At 47.9% G+C, this 21,311-nt stretch overlaps 1 protein-coding gene across 4 annotated transcripts in view; it reads left to right on the forward strand.

The window, feature by feature from the left end:
- Positions 1-21,311, forward strand: part of LOC105911592 (transcription factor COE3-like) — a 98,803-nt gene that overhangs the window by 43,635 nt on the left and 33,857 nt on the right. The window lies entirely within an intron of this gene.

Raw genomic sequence — 21,311 nt, forward strand, 5'->3', positions numbered from 1 at the left:
GACACACATATGTTTGTACATATGACTGCGCTCACATACGCACACACACACACACACACACACACACACACACACACACACACACACACACACACACACACACACACACACACACACACAAAGACGCTGATATGCACAGATGTGCTTGCGTCTACACAGGGACACCTATATGCCCACACATGCATTCAAGTGCATATTTCACAGGTGTGCGAAAATATGCGCAACAAGCAAACAGTGACCCACACGTGAAGCGTAACACACTCGCAAACACACACATACGGACACACACACATACACACAAACACACACATACAGACACACCCACACACATACAGACACACAGACATACAGACACACACACATACAGACACACACATACACGCAAGCACACACATACAGACACACACACACATACACGCAAACACACACACACAGACACACACAGACAAACACACATACACGCACTTACACACATACAGACACACACACACACCCACATTAACACACACCGACACACATATACAGACACACACCTACATAAACACACACTCAGGCTCACTGGTGTCATTTCCAGTGGTCATTTTTGTGTGGTTCGCACAGTTTGCCTCACACCATCTGTGTGAAAGCCCTCTGGTCGCCGTGGCGGCAGCGAGCTAAAAAGCCTGTGTGTCCAGGTGTTTATTAACACCCCCGATGACAGCCTCACACACAGCCCCCTCGAGGAGGCCGAGCCGGGATTGATTGTGGACGGCGGCCGAAAGCCTCCACTCTTCCAGGTGTCAATCTCTTTCTCCCTTCTCCTCCACCTCCCCTTCCTCCTTCTTCCTGCGCCCTTTCCCGTTTCTCTTTTCTCTCTCTCTCTCTCTCTCTGTCTTTCTCTGTTTCTCTCTCCTTCCCCTCGTCCCTGCGGGGAGGCCCCGTGCCTTCCAAAACAGGCCCATCAGCACGGGGCGTTCGTGGTCTGCATGCGCGGCAGCGCTTCCCCTGCATCGGCTGGGGTGGGACGGGGGGCTTACGGGGGGCTTAGCCCGCTCGACGCGGCCGCTCCGCTAATCACCCACCGCTAAGCCCACCTGTCAAAACATCCCCTCCGCCACACCAGTCAAAGATCCGCCTCAGTCCCCTTAATTAGCTAATCTAGTCTCGGATCACACTGGGGAGAACGGGGGATGGGGGGGGGACGAAAGTATAGGAAGGAACGGGAAAGGAAGTTTGAAAAAAAAGAAGGAAAAGATAAAATTCTGCGGTCCGGCGCACCATGTGTTGTGGGGCCAAGATGTCCAGCCAGGTTGAGTGACAGGTATTAGGCTTTTGCCATGCTAAATGAACTCCCATGTTTGTACAGTGCATGTGTAATGTGTATGTGTGTGTGTGTGTGAAAGATTAAGTGTGTGTGTGTGAGTATGAGAGTGTGCAGTGCACATTGATCCATCGATTTGTGTGGGACGGACAGCCCCCGAGCGAAAGCTTAAGTATTATTAGTGATTCTGCAGTTTGGCAGCCTGTCGTTAATTAACACACCTTGGTTTTTCCTCAACTCAACATCACTGAGCCTCTGAGCATCTCTTACCCAGCTTCACGTATCTGATGCTCAAAGCCACGTGAGAAACCAAACTTTTTCTTTTACTTATCTTTCAAACTTAACAAACTACACATTCCATTTTGTTACACAATTTCAATAGAAATGACTTAGCCTTTAGCATATGAATATAATCATATGTGCCACTTTTGCCTCAATGTTTTTAGTTAGGTGAAATATACAAAAATATCAAGGCATGGCAGACTACCTGAAAGAGTCTAACAGGCCTTAGGGGTCCAGAGTGTTAATGTGAATATTAGCCAAGAACACAGTCCCTTTTCTTAGATATTTTGAAAAGAAACACATTTTTTGGTTAGGGTTAATGTGAGTGTCAGGCAGGAGTGGCCTTGTCTTGCATTCCTGTTTAGCGTTGCTAGCCTATCCACCTACTCAGTGCTGGGAAAGCCAGACCTGGACATGAGTCACTTACTACAATTACACACCACAGCATTGCTTTTTTTTAATTTGTTTTCTTTAATTGTATAGGAAGGTATGGTGCTTTAGAACATCTGTTCTCCTGGCCAGATGTTGCAGTGCGTAGTCCCTTCCCCGTTCCTTCGCTTGAACCAGTGAAAGTAGACCCCTGTGCAGAATTGCGTATGTTTTTACTTAACATTCATTTGAGTCCACATACACTGCTCTCTCTCAGATGCGTTGAACTCGAGGTCAGCCCTTCCACTCCCCTCGCTCTCAGCGGAGCTTGATGCAGTAATCTTATGCAGTAACAACACACTTAACCAGGAAATGATAAGTGCAGATGAGCTATCTCTCTGGCTCTCTGTGATCTGAGCTTCCATATCCAAAAAACTCCCCTTCCTCCAAGCACCCCTCGTCCACACACACACACACACACACACACACACACACACACACACACACACACACACACACACACACACACACACACACACACACACACACACACACACACACATCTTTGGGCGACATGTGTTGAGTTTATAGAAAGCAGTCTCCTGTGCTTGCTCACATGCCCCCTGTAAGCGAGCGAGGGGGGGTGGGGTGGGGGGGGGGGGGGGGTGGATGGAGGCAGTGGGTGGAAGGAGGGGTGGTGGAGGAGTCAGAAGGGGAGGAAGTGGCCAAAGTTTCCCTCGGGAAAGCGGGGCGGCCCTCCCCCGGCCGACTTCAGACGGCACGCTGCGCTTCGCACAGGAAAAAGACGGCGGGCCCCGCGGCTGCTGCATGATTCAACAGCGCCGCGGCTCCCGGGCCTCTCAGCGCCGGCAGGAAGCGCATCGCTGACCTCTGACCTCTGAGGCTGGGGAGTTTTTAACCCTCTCTGCACCCCCCCCCCCCCACTCAAAACCACCCCTCAGAGTGTCTGCAGAGCAACTCTCCAGTCCCTCTCCACTCCTCTCTCTTCTCTCCCCATAGTGAAATAGATGCGGATGGGAACGCTAGGCAGAGAGCTTGCTCTGCTGCTCACCTATGCAGTGCTTTTGTGCGGATACGGCTTGCTGCTGATGTCTGTCCATTATGGGAGACTTTCAGTGTGGGAGTAGTGAGGTGGCATTGTTTATTGGTTTCATACTCATGTCTTCTTTAAACACAGAGTTTTCACATGTGAGTCATTGGGAAAACACAGGAACACAGCAAGACGATGATGCCTTATGTTATGTTAGTGAAATGTCAGTGTAGGTTTTCAACTAATGTGAGAAAATGTGATGTAGAAGTCAGGTACTCAATGAACAGTTAAGAGGTGCTATGTTGTAGTTGCAAGTAAGAAGTACATGAAGACTGATGGGAATAAGGTAAGGGGAGATGAGATAAGGGCGAACTACTATGGTTTAATGAAATATAAAAGCTTGAGCTTTAATCTCAGAGAGCCCATTTTAGGCTAAACTTCCTGATCTATTTTGGCCAACAAATAACAAATTTAATACTCCATTTTGTCGGAATATTAACCACAATAAATAGATGTTACTTATGATATAAACAAGAGCAACACAGTCGATAGGGAGCTTGCGAGGATAAAAATAAAAAAAAACCTGCACAGTAATTTCAGGGGAAAAAATGCACTTGGCACTGACTTTGCTCAACTGGGCATCGCACTTGAAGCTTGGCAGGCCCGGAATATTTTCTTTGAGAAGTGAAGTTGGTTGACGGTACAGGAGGCTAGTTTTCCTGGAACAAGGGACCTCAGGTGGACCCACTACACAGACGAAATAAGAGTCCATCTGGACCGGTTCTCTCTCGTGGAGTCGGTTACTTCCAATCACCTGCATATACTGTGTAACATAGGGAAAGAAATAAAGACTTTTACGTGAGTCATTTTTACTTATGTGTCTCCTGGTGATTGAGCATTGAAGGGAGGCAGAAAAAAAAGAATGTACCGCACATGTTTTGGTGTAAATGGAAAAACAGGCGTTCCAGACAGCAAAGTCATTTGTGACGATTGGCTCGAAAATATGTTTTTTTTTTCTCTCTCTGTCGTGAAGACGCGACTCTTCGAAATGCGTAATTATGCCGCATTAACGCTGATTACCTCAGTTGTTCCACGTCCAGCAGACATCCCTCTCGTAAGGAAGTGATCAGCTGTGACAAGATAATGACTGCTGGCCACTGCAACCAAACCGCTCCACTTTCCTGTCTCTCCACCCCTCCCTCTCTCTTTTTCTCGTCCTCACTTCATAATCATCATGACATGTTTTATTGACCGCAGTAAGGCCTCATATTTTCAGCACTAATTCTGCACTAATCTTACAAGAGGAAATAACACTCATTAGGTGCACGACGTGCCATTGAGAAAAAAAAAAAAAAAGCTACAGCCCTTTAAATCACTAGGTCACGACAAACACCCACACAAGTGCCTCGGAGCAGATAGATGTTGTGTAAATACAAACGGAGAGAACTTAATGAGTTGGGGCGTTTATGGGCAATATGTGTGTGCTGGCTTTATTGGTTGTTAGCTTGACTGGAATGACAGATTGGATTAACACGAGAACTGATGCGGAAGCGTGGCAGGGGTGGGTATGTTGGGGGGGGGAGGTGCTGTTTGTTTTGTGTGTTTTTTTTTGTCTTTGAATGGCAGCTTTTTATGAATTGTACGGTGTGCACGGCGAACAAACACCTTGTTTGGGATGAGATGTTAGTGTTGTGAATGGAAAGCGAGGGGGGAGGAAGAGGGAATATCTCTGCTGTGGATTTTTTTGGGGTCCAGCTCTGGCGTTACTTCAGTGGAATCTATGGCAATCCAGATTACCCATCTGTCCAAAAAAGAGAGAGAGATGGAGAGAGAGAAAGAGAGATGGAGAGAGAGAAAGAGAGAGGGAGAGATGTGTCCTTGGACAGGCCCCCTGGCTGGGGCATGGGCCACTCACCGTTCCAGCTCTTTTATTTATTTATTTATTTATTTATTTATCTATCAACTTTTTCCCCCCCTCTCTGGCCGGGCAGAAGACCCAGTGTAGCGAACGCACGAGGGGATGCCAGCTCACAGCGCTCCCAGAGCTGGGCGCGAGCAGACTGCCATCGGGCAGAGTGGCATCCCGTGGGCTAACTGGCACCTCGGCAGCCCTCTGATAGAGGTGTTAGAGATGGCGCCATAAGCGCGGCCCTTACCTCACCCCAGCAGACACAATAACACGGGGAGCGCTCTTTCTCTCAACACACCTCAGCCAAAGCACCCATCCACGTGGATAGATATCAGACATTTGTATCAATTACAAATTGGGAAGTAATTTTCCTGCAGAGAAAGATCCTTGCTAGAGCTGTGTGGTAGAGTAACCCTCGCGTCCTTGCTGGGTGGGTCCTTGGTAGTATCCTTGGTAGTCTATACCAGCCTTCATGTTCAACCCTGTGGTTGATTGTTTTGCAATCTGGTGTGCTTGAAAAGAGGAAGAAGCGTTGTGCCAGATGACGGAGGAGAGTGGCCTGCCTAATAAAAGTTGTCCTGGCTGGCTGCGAGCGAGGAGCAGTGAGGCGCCATCTCAGTTCATTAAAGGAGGATGCCAATCAAAGAGAGAGGGCCTGTCGGCAGCCTCAGCACCTCCAGATGCATCTCCGTCACAGCCCTTAATTAAGCTTACCTTTACCTTACCACCTCCCCCCCCACACACACACCTACACACTCTCTCTCACACACACACACTCACACACACGCACACAGATACACCTTCAGAGTTCCTGTGTTGTGTTAACACCTCGGAGGTAGTGGTGAAAAGGCTCGGCGAGACGTGTCAGGCAGCTGCAAAGTGCTTAAAAGGACAAGAGGGAGAGATGCTAAAACAGCAGCATTAGCGCACTGCTAAGCTGAGCCAGATTCCTGACAAGTACTAAAGTTTGACAAAGATCTCATTTGATTCACGTAAAGGATTATTCCTTTGCTTTTGTGGTTGTAGAGGGAAGTGAGACCCTTTCCCAATTCGCTCGTGCTGTCATTATTATTTTGCGCATACATAATCCTAGACCTGCACGGGCTAGTGTGTTTACATTTGTATGTGTGTGCGTGCGTGTGTGTTGTATGTGTGTATCCAAGTGAGATATCTTTTCTAAGGGAAGTGCGATTTGTACATGGAGCTGTCAGGGGGTGTATTGTTATTCACTGTAAAGCGGTTTCTCTCTTTTCCTCTCCTTTTTTTTTCGCCCCTGCTACTGTTGTGCCAAGTTCAAACAGCATAGAGTAATTTTGAACAAATTATGTTCAGTTTTCCCCCACAAAACCAGCGCATTGTTCTGCTCATTCCTCCACTTGACACCCTCGAACGAGGCAGCGATCCTTTCATCTCCGTTTGAAGAGCGTCTCCATTCTCGCGTCGGCTGTGGCTGGGGACGTGGCGGAACGCCGCGCCGAACTCATATCCATTTGCACAGTCTACTTTGGTTTTAGAGTAATCCCAATAAAACTCCTTACAAATTTGATCACAGCAGCACTCCACACCTCTCCATTTTGTTTGGCTTTGTAGTTTCGAGCCCCCCCTCCTGCCTCCCCCTACCAGTCCCCCCCCCCCCCACACACCCCCACCCCCACCCCCTCTTTCTTCTCCTTCCTTCTTAGTCAGAGGTCCTGGTATGGTTACCCCCATGATTCCCCCATCCATACCTGTGGCTTCATACCAGAGGGGACCTGGAGGAAGATAAAGAAATGTATTTGCTTAGGCAGAGTGGTGGAGTGTGCTGAACGTATGCGCTCAGTAACCGCAATTGTGCTCAGTAACAGCAGTGGTCTGTTGGGAACTGGGGGAGAACACGTAACATGGCCCCGGCCCCCTCGCTGTTGTCTTGATTCGATTTCTGTTTGTTGTCGAGGTCGGGCAGCCTTGTTATCCACTCACACTCCGCGCACAAACACACACAAACACACACACACTCACACACACACGCTCACACACTCACACAGAAAATGCTGACAATGCAGCACTATGTCACTTCATGCCAAAGGAGAGGAAATCAGTGGCAGTGGAACAAAAGAGGGGGTGGAAAAAAAAGGAGGAGGAAAGAAAAAGAAAAACAACACAAAAAAAAACAAAAACAAGATGTGGGACAGGAAGAGAGGAGATGGACGTCTGGGACTTCCTGCGCTCCGTTGTACGTTGTGAAACCCTCGAGTTTGTTTACCGGCGGCGCCATTCGCCGCCGCGTGTAATCAAAGGCAGGGCCAGTGAGAAGTGGGGGGAAAACAAAGATTGACGCCGACCATACAGCACTTGACAAGCCGCCTCGTCGCGTTTGTTCAGCGAAATTAAACACTCTGGACTCCTCTCACCTGCTCAGGCAAGCAGCCGCGCATATGGCCTGCGAGTTAAAAATAAAGACAATGCGCATACATTACCATACATAATGCACAACGACCCCCATTTAATATGCAAATTCCCTGAAATATTACTGAACACCTTCTGTTCAGAGCGAATACATTTGAATTTGCAATTAGAATTATCCTGTATAATTAATGAAAAGCGTCAATTTTTGGCTGCTTACTAATTTGATTAAACATGTTGATGAGGCATTTAGAGGCCCTCGCTGCATGGAACGCGAAGACTGGACCGCGAGACCGAGAGAGTCGGGGAGGAGGGGGTGGTGGGGGGGGGGGGGGGGGGCAGCTCTGGTGTTCTGTCCAGTTTCCCTGGTGACCTTGCTGACCTGGATTGCAGGCCCAGATGCAACGTGTTTGTGTGTGTGTGTGTGTGTTTGTGTGTGTGTGTGTGTATGTGTGTGTGTGTGTGTGAATAGAGTGTTGGGGGTGAGGTGATGATCTTGCGTTGGCTGGTGGTGGCTGGGAGACAGGGGGTTTGGTGATGGGGGGGGGGCTGTGGGGGTTGGTTACAGAGACCTCAATTAGCATGGCTGCAAGTGAGCACGCCATGTGTCGGAGAAGGCATGGCAACAAATTGCCTGAACTGCAGCGTGGCTTCCCTTACAAATCGGCGGCTATTTGTGCGCACGCACTCTCTCATTTGCCTCGCTATTTGTTCTCGATCCTCCCTCCGTCTGAGCCGCCCCAAAAAAACCACGACGAAGATGAGGACGAGGGTGGAAACAGGTGGGCCTCCCCTTTAAGACTCGCCCTCGTTCTAATATCTCCACATTGACCTCACCCAGACACTCATTTAGATCTAATTAACCACAAAAGGATTCCTCCTTCCCTGTGTTGCTCACCAATACACCACAACTCATCAGCTTAAGCCTGCGCTCATTGATCAGGCCTGTCAATAATGAATAAACTAGAAAGGGGTCAAGGAGCAAGCAGAATATATTACAAGCTTTTTTTTTCCCTTTTCTTCCCCTAACCCTTCTTTCTCATATTGAGGTTTGCTTTATTCATGTTCACTAAACAGTGGAGTTTGAAGAGGCTTTGGTGTGTGTGTGTGTGTGGGGTATGTTTGCTGTATCAATGGCCAAGGTCACGGCAGGGGACTGTGGAGCTCAGTGCCCTTGTGACCTGTGTTACGTGGAGAGCTGAGGGGGGTTGCCTGTCAGGGGCTCAGCCCTGGGCCTTAGGGCTCTGGCGGTCTAATGGCATTACTGATGGAGGCCACATCAAGGGCCGCAGGGAGAAGGACCAAATCCTCCTCCGCTGCAGAAATCAGCAGCGTGTTTGTTTGTTTTTTTAGGTGCCAATTTCTCATCTGTTTCGGCTCGAGAGTCGCGCCTCGCCGACGCTGAAATCAGCATCTCGTCTGCACGCGAAAACCAAATCCGCTCAGTGTTAAATGGGATGCGCCGGTCTAAGCCCCATTCCCAGGGTGGTGCTGCAGTCCTGCATTCAGTGACCTCAGCCCTCTGCTCTGGCTCTCCACATGCCTTCTCTCTAACGTGTCCACCTCACATTCCTTTGTGGCAGCTGACTTTGGAACCCGAAACCGGCCCTGTTCTGTTGCGGATCCGGGCTGTGTCCGCTGTATCGGCGGCGCTGTAGCCAGACAGCCAGACAGCAGTGAGTGTGATGCTCCAGCAGCAGGCCTTGGTGTGTGTCTGTGTGTGTGTGTGTGTGTGTGTGTGTGTGTGTGTGTGTGTGTGTGTGATGCTCCAGCAGCAGGCCTTGGCTTCTGGTCTCGTTCAGTCGGACTCTGCTGAGGAAGAGACTAGCGAGGGCCAGAGCACGCCCCACAGCTGATGCTGACATCATTCCTTTGTCGTCAAAGGCTTCTGGCAAACACTGACGCTCTCCGTGTTTGTGTTTGTGTGTGTGTGTGTGTTTGTGTGTGTGTGTGACTGAGAGCATATGCCAGCATGGTGGAGTGACCTATCTGAAAGAGTATGTGCGTTTTGTATGTGAGCATGTGAAAGATGGATTTGTGTGTGGGTCTGCTGTGTGTGTGTGTGTGTGTGTGTGTGTGTGTGTGTGTGTGTGTGTGTGAGTGTGTGTGTGTGCATTTGGATCAATGGCTTAACGGCTGTATATGTTGGACGAAAAGAATGTGTGTGTTTGTGTGTGTCTCTCTATCGAGTGAGAGAGATGGAGAGAGAGAGAGAGAGAGAGAGAGAGAGAAAGAGACAGAGAGAGAGAGAGACAGTGTCAGCCTTTGGTCCTGGTCCAGGGTTTGCACCTGCACCACTCTCTTAGGGCCTCTTCTCTCTCTCTCTCTCTCTCTCTCTCTCTCTCTCCATCTCTCCCTCTCCTCCTCTCTCCCCCTCCCTCCATCTATCTCCTTCTCTCCCATGGCACAGAGCCATGCTGGAATATCTGCTGCTTTAGTAACTGCTCCCTATCAATTACTCCTCACTCCTTTGTCTCGCATGAATATGCATGATATTTGTAATAAAGTGGCTGTCCTAACCTGAGCTTTGTTGGTGAGGACTGGCCCAGGCCCGTCTGATTGAAGGACCGTTTGATTAATTCCACCCAAACCAACAAGATGGGGAGTTCAGGCTCCAACTCCCTGAGCGGCAGAGCCGCCTGACAACCAAAAACCTACGTATATTAACCTCCCAAATGTAGAAATGGATCCCAGAGTAATTGATTCTGAAAAGAAAGTCCTTTGCATCTCCTCTGTCTGAATGGGGATTTAAAAAAATAAATAAATAGAGGTGGCGTGTATGTTTGTACTGACATACGCAGGTATGTTATAAAAAATGATTTACATATAGCAGCAGTCACTGTAAACATATTTTAAATCTTTTAGACTTATTTTACATGGTTAGTAATGTTACCCTCCCACTCTCAAAAATCTTAAAGAAAATATAAGCAAATTTAGAGGACGAAGAATACAATCCTTTACTAGATTTATCCTGCACTCCCTGTCAGATGAAACTTTGGATAACCTTGAGCATCGCCTACAGTACTGTGGGTGCGTGATTTAACTTGGTGAAATAACGAGGCTCTCGATTCCACACCATGGCAAGTGAGGAACGAACATTCTTCCACATTCCGTGAGCCATTTTGAATGAGCACAATATTTTGCATACAAATTTGACTGAAGAGAGGACCGGATGCCTGAATATGGTACTTAACTAAAATATATATATTTTGAAGTCTTAAATCAACGCTGCATATTATTTCACTTCCTGAGGATATTCTTTGTAGATGTATTTAAAATACAATAAATAATTGACAACATGAAAACGCAAGACCTTGAAATGCATATCAAAATGGTCAAAGGAACAGTTAGAGAGAGTCGGTGGGGAGGAAGACTGTTTCTCCATCCTCCTTTCCTATTTGATTAGGATTCAAGTCACCGTCAGTCAATACAGATGGAACTGAAGTACCGAACAAAAAAGGGACCCACTGACCATCAGATAGACAGATTAAGAAACCCCATTCAACATTACAGACATCAATTCAGATAGTGAAGGTTACAAATAGGAAAAAGTGTCTTTGTGGTTTTGACTAGGAAAACAGAGCAATTTAGTGTTCCTTGTGGAGGAGGCCATGTCATTCATAGCAGATCGAACAACCCTGTGTGGGGATTTCGACTAACAACCCACCTCACATTGGCAAGTCTCCCCCTCTTTCCGCAATATATCTTGTTCCCGAAACAAAGCCAATCACCCACACACACACACACACACACACACACACACAAAAGCGTCATGCAAATCATGAAATCTGCGCTGTATTTTCTTAGGCCCCAGGAAGCACAGTGTGTTCATTGAGCAATCTGCTCGCTAAGATTCAGATGAGATATCTGAGAGAGCGAGCGTGTGTGTGTGTGTGTGTGTGTGTGTGTGTGTGTTTTCTCTTTTTTCAAGCCCGTAAGTGTCCTCGCCTAGTGTCCAGGCCAGCATCCAGCCAGATGGCGTAGCTGGTGTGTGTGTGTGTGTGTGTGTGTGTGTAGCTGGGTTCACCTTGTCCATGACCGGCTCTCCACTGCAGCAGAGGCCGGGGTGTGCCAAAACAGATGGATAATATCTGTCTGCTCTGTGATTTTAAAACCCGCATCTGGAAATTGTTTTTTTCTTTCCCCTTCCACCTTTCTATCGCACTCTCTCCATCTGACTCTCTCTCTCGTTCTCTCTGTATTATTTCCTCATGAGCAAACTTCATCCTTTGTTTAAAGCATTAGTTGCTGTTTGTTTGTTCTTCTTGCTGCTTACGTGGCCCTCCCTACCACTGCACACTATTTGGGCGGCCATCGTGTTTAATTAAATCCACGTTCTGAAGCGCTCTCCAACACTGCCTGGGTTCCACGCCACTTCAAAGCTGCAGCAAATTACATTTACTTTGTAACGATTGCATCATAAGCTCATTTTGTATCTACATATCTGGGGCTATATATCAGCCAGTCTCCCAGCTGTCTCTATCCATTCGGCTTGCACCCCCAATAACGCCCCCCCCCCCCCCCCTCCCCCTCCCCCTCCCAAACACGCACACACACACACACAACGTTATTATACACACACACACACACGCCGTTCGTGTACACGTAAAGACAGAAAAGCGTACACACAAACAGCACAATGACCCGGAGTTGTTTTGCAATGTACATGTGACATGGGAACTGGCGATTCTGCTTAAGCGTGTTGGAGAGCCGGCTTGCTTGAGCATTTGTCTCGATTCGCAAACAAAATGAAGGGGCTAGCGCTTAAAGAGGTTAAAGTGGCATGAGCGATATTAAAATGAAACGCTTGAATGGCGCCCCCAAGGCATTATTCAAATGGAGGAGTTATTTTTAATTTTGGTTCAATAAAGCAAGACGCTCACCAATCTCTGCCTAGATGCTTAATTAAATACTTCACGCACTATATTAGTTTTTGTGTGTGTGTGTGTGTGTTGGAGGCACTGGGCACTTTTGAATGGTAAAAGCCATAAAGAGAAACATTTGTCTGACAGACAAAGTGAAGTATAAATCACTTTTCACCCCCAAGATGGATTCTAAAATAATAATACACCCCTGTTTGGCTGGTTTTTCTGGAGAGAGGGGCAGGTGGGGTGTGTGTGTGTGGGGGGGATTAGATTAGTTTCAGTGACAAGAGCCAGCATTAGAGAGCAAGATGTTTGGACCCTCTCTCCTCTCTCCCCAGCCCTCGCAACAGAAAGAAACCTCCTCTCCACCTTCTCTCCCTTCCGATAGATTTATTTAGTGCCTTGCCTCCGTCCAAGCAGTGCATTACACTTTTATTTGACTGAATACGGGAAACCGGAATTTAGGAGTGTCAGCTGGAGGGGAGATGATAAACTAGCACAGTGATGGACTAAGGTAATATATGTGGTCGTAAGAGAATATACAGCTCTACAAACATCATAATTTAAACCTCCTGTCCTTTATTCTCCCTCATTGCTGGGCCAATCGCAGCGGTGGGGTTTGATAGCTTCTGGATACGAGTCGCACAAAAGGAGTCAGAACCAGATCCACTTTGTTCTAGTTTCAACTCCTGTCCAAACCACCCCAACACACGGGTCTCAACCCTCCTGTCCAAACCACCCCAACACACGGGTCTCAACCCTCCTGTCCAAACCACCCCAACACACGGGTCTCAACCCTCCTGTCCAAACCACCCCAACACACGGGTCTCAACCCTACTGTCCAAACCACCCCAACACACGGGTCTCAACCCTCCTGTCCAAACCACCCCAACACACGGGTCTCAACCCTCCTGTCCAAACCACCCCAACACACGAGTCTCAACCCAAACCAGCCCAACACACGGGTCTCAACCCAAACCAGCCCAACACACGAGTCTCAACCCTCCTGTACAAACCACCCCAACACACAAGTCTCAACCCTCCTGGCTGCACAGGATGTGGACTCGTATATTCATAGTGGGGTATTACGCTGCCATGCACACCCCATTATTCGTCCAATACAATGGAAGGAAAAAATATGGACAGATTTGACTCTGCAATTCACACAGAGAGAGAGAGAGAGAGAGAGAGAGAGAGAGACACTCTGTCTCTTCTCAGAGTAAGATATCCCCCAGCGGACCGCTTCCATGCCTCTCACTGTGCCGGTAGGAGGGAGGGGGGAGGGGGGGTAGTCTCGTCTATGAGGTGGCCCATATTTCTCACTCTGTCTCACTCAGTCGGCAGGGCCTTAACTGGTGGCATCTGCTCTGCCCGACGCTTCCCTCTGTTTACCAATATGTTCCCAATCTGTCCATAGGGCCCTCGCCCAGTGCCAGGCTGTAGCCCCATTCCCTGGCCATATATCTCCTCTCCTCCCCTCCCCCGAGCCGTGAGCCACAGTGCAGGTGGATCGGGGCTGGGTTTAGGCCTACTCCACCACGGCTGGTGGCTGTGTGTGCCTCTCAGCGGTGAGGAAGCCGATTGGATAGATATCAGGCAGGATTTAATAGCTGGAGGAGGAGGCACAGATTCGAATTCACAGAAACATGGTTTGTTGTTCACAGAAACATGTTTTGTAGTTCACAGAAACATGGTTTGTAGTTCACAGAAACAGGGTTTGTAGTTCAGTAGTTGATGTAATGGGTCCTCTGGGTGTGCTTTGTTACAGTAGTTTATAGTTTGGTTAGGCTGCTTAAAGGCTAAGACGACTGGAGGGGTTGATTGGGTAACCTGAAATGCCATACACTTTTGAAATAATGGCAGACAGACCACAGATGTCTTTGGTCCTCGAAACTAACAACAAAACAAAAATACAGTTGTCTTACAGAGAACCAAAAGCCCAGGGTCATACAGTCACCAAAACCACGTTTTTAGTTTTTTTTTGTGCGTGTTTTGGGAAAAGCCGAGTTCTTTTTCTCAATGGTGGACTCTTGCTGCACCTCCACCCCGGTCCCCTTGCTGGCTCTCTCCCCACACGCAGCCACAGAGAGAGAGGGAGAGAGAGAGAGAGAGAGAGAGAGAGAGAGGGAGAGAGAGGCCTGTAGGTGAAAAATGGGGCCATTTGGGCTTGTTTGTAAGTCCTGTCAAGAAGCAGCACCTCTGGCCCGCTCGGTTAACAAATTGGATGTTTAATCTGGTGACATTCCTATCTGGGCCAAGGGCTAATGTATGTGTCTAAGAATAACCTGCACCACAGGCCATGATAGATGGAGGGCTATTATAGGCAGTATTTAAATCTGAGCGGACAATTCCTCCATCGCCGCGGCGACTGACAGCTTGATTCCAGCGCTGGGGGCTGGATGGAGCTGTCACTCAGCATGTCAAGGGAGGGATTTTCTTTGTTTCGTTTTTTTCTTTCCCCCCCTCTTTTTTTATTCACTCACTCCACTAGATTGACGGAGTGGTGCAGCGTTCTAGATTGTAGGCTTGAAGGTGAGATAGTGAGATGGGCTGGAGTTGGAGGACTGGCTGTGTAAAGGAGGGACCCTTCGCCTCTTTCTCCCCATGTTAAAACTAGAATACTGTTCTACATTCATGTTAAGAATTGCAACAGACTGTATTTACAACAGCAAGCAATTGCAGTGAATTTAAGTGTGTTTTACGAGACATTTTAGATTACTGTTCTCAGTCCTACGTCTTTCCCATGAACGAAGAGTTTGTTTTATTTTTATCACCCATTTTCGTGCACCATTTGGTAGGACTCGTGGAAATCACAGTCATCCTGCCCCAATCAATATTTTATGTACAGACATAAGGAATCCGTACGTTGTAGAATACGCGCTAATCTCTGTTTAATGTGAGTGTGTAAGATTTACATTGTTTGTCTTTATGTTCAACTAGGCCTGTATAACCATAAACTCAGTATACTGCTCTGCCTAGCAATAGCTAGACTTAGTATGCATTTACATTACATTTAGCCGTTTAGCATTAGCATTTAGCATTTAGTATGTGTTTTCAGTCCATTGTTCAGTTGCCGTCTGCCCTACTCATCTCAGACTCAAACTCCAGCAAGAGTTCTGACATGATTGCCTTTATACAAAGCTCACTCCTCGACTAATTTAGGAGAAGGAACAGGCCTTCCTGCGGTGCCGATGGCAGTATTGTGTGTGATAGATGAAACCCTGCGAGGCCAGAGGGCCGTGTTGTTTTGATGTGTGTTCAGTGATATGGCGCTCTGCTCAGGAAATGGATGAGTTATTCTGCAGCCTGCTGTAATTTCGTATCCATTCCTAGTCTGTGAGGTCAGAGCCAGTCACATATTTTATTTTCTCTCGTCAGTGCATTATGTCATGGAGTGATTGCGATTGGAGAGACAAATATGTTCTTTTGCCATGGCAACCGGGGGTCAAAATACAGCTAAGAGGGGGACCCGAGGAAACCTGAGTGCAGTGCTGCAATGGTGTGTGTGTGTGTGTGTGTGTGTGTGTGTGTGTGTGTGAGAGAGAGAGAGAGAGAGAAGGAGAGAGAGAGAGACTGTGGTAGACTAGCGAATAAATACAGAGTCTATTTGTTGAATGAATTTATAATGTGTGTGTATGTTTGTGTGTAAATATTTGTGTGTGTGTGTGTGTGTGTGTGTGTGTGTCTGCCTGTGGGTGTGCATTTGCATATGTGCATTTGCACTGTCAAACACACACACACACACACACACACACACACACACACACACACACACACACACACACACACACACACACACACACACACACAAGGAAGGGCTCAGTACTAAACATCGACAGACTGAGAGTCTATGCAGTCCAAGGGTCCATGCTGGAAGCCAGCTTTATTGGGGCCAGGCAAACCAGCTCTCCTCTCCTCTCTTCTCCTCTCCTCTCCTCTCCTCTCCTCTCCTCTCCTCTCTGTTCCCACTACCTCTTCCTCTCATCCACATCTGAAAGCAGCTGCCACGGGGAAAAAAAAGTGATGCGATGCAATGCTCAGGCCGCTGATTTGTGCTCACCTCGCCAGGACTCCCACTAGGATTTCAACAGAATGGATTTTCAATAGTCTGACCCTGGGAGCAAGAAGCTGCAGCTAACAGAAAAACGGCATTATCCGTTACTCCGTGAAAGAGATCCCTGTGAATTCTTTCTTTGGCAAATGCTTTACATGAATTTATTTATTTTTGTGTGGGGAAAGAGGGGGGGGAAAGGCTGTTGACAGGTTTTGACAGAATTTCAGAGGATTTAATTCCGTGACTTTTTTTCTCCTCCATTTTCACCTTAGTACCGGGTGTTCACAACTCAACCTGATCTCACTTGTTTGAGTGCCAAATCATGTCTTCAACAACTGAATGTTCCAGCTTTCAAAACACCTTCCCAGTTTTTTGAAAGAGGAAATATTTTTGGTCGATACGCACGCATGCAAAGAGATGTTCGCTTGGGGAAGAGAGCTCTGTATAGGCGGGCTGTGCTTTTAGATGGAACAAATGAATTGTGCAAGTCACTCTTAGCTGTGCTAACTGTTTTTGTGTTTCCCAAGCAAAGTTTAGGGAATAAGGGACCAGGACTATGAGGTGGCGCAAAAACAATAGACAGAGCAGAGCAAGAGAAAGAGAGAGAGGGAGAAAGAGAGAGAGCGAGAGAGAGAGAGAGAGAGAGAGAGAGAGAGAGAGAGAGAGAGAGAGAGAGAGAGACAAAGATCCGTTCCAAGGACTGTTTTAGTGCCTCATCAAATATTTAGTTTGATTGTACATGGTCCTGTAATTGCCATCTTGGCTGGTGAATTATTGATGGCATGTAGCAGAGCCTAGGAAGGCCTAGTCTTAGAGCGACAGAGAGACCCCCCCTTACACACACACACACACACACACACACACACACATACACAAACATATACATTCACACACAAACACCTCACACTCTATAGCGTCTCATTCCTGGTGAGCCGTATGTCCACATAGCCTGACGGCTTTGTAGTTCATTTGGAAAGCTGGTGGAGTTAACCTCTAATTAGCAAAAAAAATGGAGTCGTCTTTGTTTACCAGACAGCACAGTAAATATTAGACTTCACCCCACTTGGGTTGTTAGCTGCTTCTCTCTTCATACACAAGACCACGCTCATGTTCTTTCACTTGCTGCCACATTAGATTGTTAATATTCCTCTCTCTCTGTCTCAAACCAGTTACACATGCTGGATAAATTCTGCAGAGTGCATCGTGTTGTTGTGCAATTGGAATGTTTGTGTTGTGATTCATAGAGTTAGCCTCTCTTCGTGGCGCTACAGCTAAAACGCATTCAATAGTTGTCCAGCTGAATTAGCCGGGGCTCTGACGGGCGTGTTTCTAAAGCCCCGAGACTCCGGGGTGGTAATCTGATGCGGTGCCAACGCTGGCGATCGCCTCCCATCCCTCATTGCTGAAACGCCACAGCGGGGCCCGGGCCCTTTCATAGAAAGCATCAGACGCTCAAAGCAAATGGTGGCTGAGAATTGAAACCACGGCAGCTTTTAAAAATACCCTTGCTGAAATATTGATTTTTTTTTTCCCTTCTTGCCTAACGTAATAAGTGAGAGACTTGAGGGAGGGGAGGTGTGTGTGTCTTTGTGTGTGTGTGTGTGTGTGTGTGTGTGTGTGTGTGTGTGTGTGTGTGTGTGTCTGTTCAGCAAGTGAATGGACTGTGAGTGTGTGTGTGTGTGTGTGTGTATGTCTGTTCAGCAAGTGAATGGACAGCCAGTGTTTTTGTGTGTGTGTGTGTGTGTGTGTGTGTGTGTGTGTGTGTGAGTGTCTGAGAGGGCTTTCTTTGTGTGGCTGCTCTGTGGCTTGGTGTGCACAGCTCATGCGAGCTTCATGGGTGTGCCTCTTCATTTAGAGAGCATGCTTTATCCCTCACTCTCTCTCACAACAAAGCATCGCCCAGCTCACTATCTCACAGGGCTCAGCCCAAGCTTCTCTTAGAGGCCCTTATAGGACGACTACTACTACTCCTCTTTGTGTGACATAAAGCTAGGGTCTTCACACATTACACCCTCTTAAGGTCTGCTTATCTGGACATTTAAATTACAACTATCGCTTCGTGGCTTTGATAGCCGTTGTGTGTGTGTGTGTGTGTGTGTGTGTGTGTATGTGTGTGTGTGTGTGTGTGTGTGTGTGTCGGGGGGGGGGGGGGGCTGAGGAGAGAGAGAGAGATGCTAAAGTGCTGCAGATGGTTCTATGCTGAACCACACAGTCTTCATGAGGCATCAACCCTTTGATAAGATTCAATTACATGATTCAAAGACATGAGGTTAGAGTCCTCTCCTTTTCTCTCTGGCTGTAGGGGAGAGATCCTGTCTGTGTATATATATGTGTGTGTGTGTGTGAGAGAGAGAGAGAGACATAGAGAGAGAGAGAGAGAGAGAGAGAGAGAAAGAGAGTTTGTGTTTGAAAAATGCATGGACCCTTTAGTGTAGTTTTTCTGAGCATATGTACAGTATATGTCTGTGTGCATGTGTGAATGTGTGACTGTGTGTGTGTGTGTGATTGTTGGAGTGTGTGGAGATGTGCGGTGGGCTGGGTGGGCAGCCATTGGGGACAGGGGAGTGTAGTCCAGGGGCCAGCCGTAATTCCTGACACCATGTCGGCTGCACATTAGGGACTGACAGGGCCACACATCCCCCTTGTAATTGATTGCAGGGCAGCGTAATGAGGTGAGGGCTTACAACAGAGACGCAGACTCCCTCATTATCTTTACTGACTTTTTAAGAGCAGAGAGGAGAGGAGAGACGAGTGAAGAGGAGGAGGAGAATGAGAGGGAGAAGGAGAGGTGGGGGGGGGGGGTAGAGAAAACGGGCTGAAACTAATAACGGAGGGCTGGCTCTAGATGGACATTAATTATTTATGGTGTTTTAATAAGTTTTAGATGGGGAGGGAGAGGGAGAGGTTCAACAGAGAGAGAGAGAGAGAGCCTTTCTCTCTCTCTCTCTCTCTCTCTCTTTCTCTCTCTCTCTCTCACGGTCTCTCTCTTTCCTTCCTCACTTCCTACTGCTGCTCCCTTCATCCATCTGCACTGTCTCCAGCCTCCTCTTGGTGTCTTGATGTGTCTGTGTCCTGGTAATTGTTGACAGCGCCACAGTTGATGTGAGTCTCTCAATAGGTTGAAGATATGTCCATGAGGAGTTTGTAAAGCATATGTTACAAATGTACATGTGCACACTCACACACACACACACACACACACACACACACACACACACACACACACACACACACACACACACACACACACACACACACACACAGTGTCTCTCTCAGGCACACACAAACACGCACAAACAAACCCACACAACAACACATACCTCATGCATACCTGCATGCATATATACAAACACACACACACACACACGCACACACACACCTTTGACCCCCCCCCCCCCCCCATCTTTCTCCGCCATATTGCCCCCCAAATAAGCTATCACTAAGGATTCAGCCCCAGCCCCATCGTCTCCAAGCTCTGAGCCGCCCCCCCCCCCCCCCCCCCCCCCCACAGTCCTTCCGCGTTCTGATCCGTCGCTGAACCGTTCCAAAGGGAGCCGTCTTTGATCTGGCACTGCCGCCTCTCCCTCTCTCCCTCTCTCTCTCTCTTTCCCAGGAAGAGACCTGGAATCTTCCATTCCTTGTCAACTCTTGCCCAGTGGCAGATGGAGAAGCCTGAGCCGGCGAGACCCGGAGCACGTCACGTGCTCTTCTCCTCCTCCGCGGGCCTCGTTCTCATCCCTCCATCCCTCCCTTTTCATTTTATCCCCTCCTCTCTTTTTTCACCCCTGTTTTTACGCACTGACCAAAAAGAAAAAACGAGTGGCTCTGTGGCTTGGTGGGCTACAGAGCCCATAGTTTAAACCTCCCCCCCATGGTTGGGGTAGGCGTGAGGGTATGCCCCAGATTCTCCCCCCCCCCCCCTCTCTCTCTCTCCCCTCTCTCCCCTCTCTCTCTCTCTCTCCCCTCTCTCCCCTCTCTCTCTCCCCTCTCTCTCTCTCTCAGGGTGTCTGCCCTGCAGTTCAATTGGATCCTCCATAAACACACCATTACTCTAATATCGGCGCGCAGGTTCACTTACCAGACCTTGTCTCCTGCTGCGTTTTAATTCAATCCTTATTGATCCATATCTCTTCTCCCAAGGACTCCAATATCATATGAATGGAGCTCGGGGATGGGTTCCCCGTATTATTGTATTCCATGGCCATAAAGGGCATTAGTAGCCCTCCGTGCACCCCAGATCAAGTATCAGTCGATAGCAGCTAAATAGAGCAGACATTTTTTTTCTATATTGTGTGATTACGAAATGTCCATAATTCTCGAGCAACAGGACTCCCTCTGATATGACCCCATTCTCTCTCTCTCTCTCTCTCTCTCTCTCTGTGCTTCTCTATCTCTATTTTGCTCTCTCTTTCTCTTTCCCTCTCTCCCTCTCTCTCTCTCTCTCTCACACACACACACTTTGTTGCTCTCTTTTCAGAGTGATCAATCGTGCAAGGTTGCAGGGGATGCTTAGAAGTATATTCCATGATACTGTGATTATGACATAAGTGAGGTTTTGAAAAGGGGCTGGGTTGCCAGTGTGCGTGTGTGTGTGTGTGTGTGGGTGTGTGTGTTTTAAAGATAGTGTTACAGTCTTATTAGGGAGAAATCAATGCAGTCTGCAGATGACAGCCATTTGTACTGCCAGCATCTCCTTCAGAAATAGAGCGAGAGAGAGAGAGAGAGAGAGAGAGAGAGAGAGAGAGAGAGAGAGAGAAAGACGATGGGAGGGTGGGAGGAGGTAGTGGCCACGGTGGAAGAGGTTATCCTGTGGTTAATGTGACATGCCTGTCTGCGACCTTGCCGGTTGTTAACTGCCCGGATTATTATTGTGATAATGTGGCAATTAAAAAGAAAGCGCTCCATCAAAACAGGGGGTTTATGGAGCAGTGGATGGATGCGTGGAGATTACCAGGCAACGGGGAAATGCATTAAGGCTGCAATCCATTCTTACTGTATGCCTTCAAGTCTACCTCCAGCCGCGCTGTCTTATTACCGCACGTCCTCATCGATATCCTTTCCCAATCAATAGCACTCTGGTGGAGTGAAAATACGTGTAA

The sequence above is a fragment of the Clupea harengus genome, chromosome 20 (genome assembly GCF_900700415.2).
Source record: "Clupea harengus chromosome 20, Ch_v2.0.2, whole genome shotgun sequence".
Taxonomy (NCBI): domain Eukaryota; kingdom Metazoa; phylum Chordata; class Actinopteri; order Clupeiformes; family Clupeidae; genus Clupea; species Clupea harengus.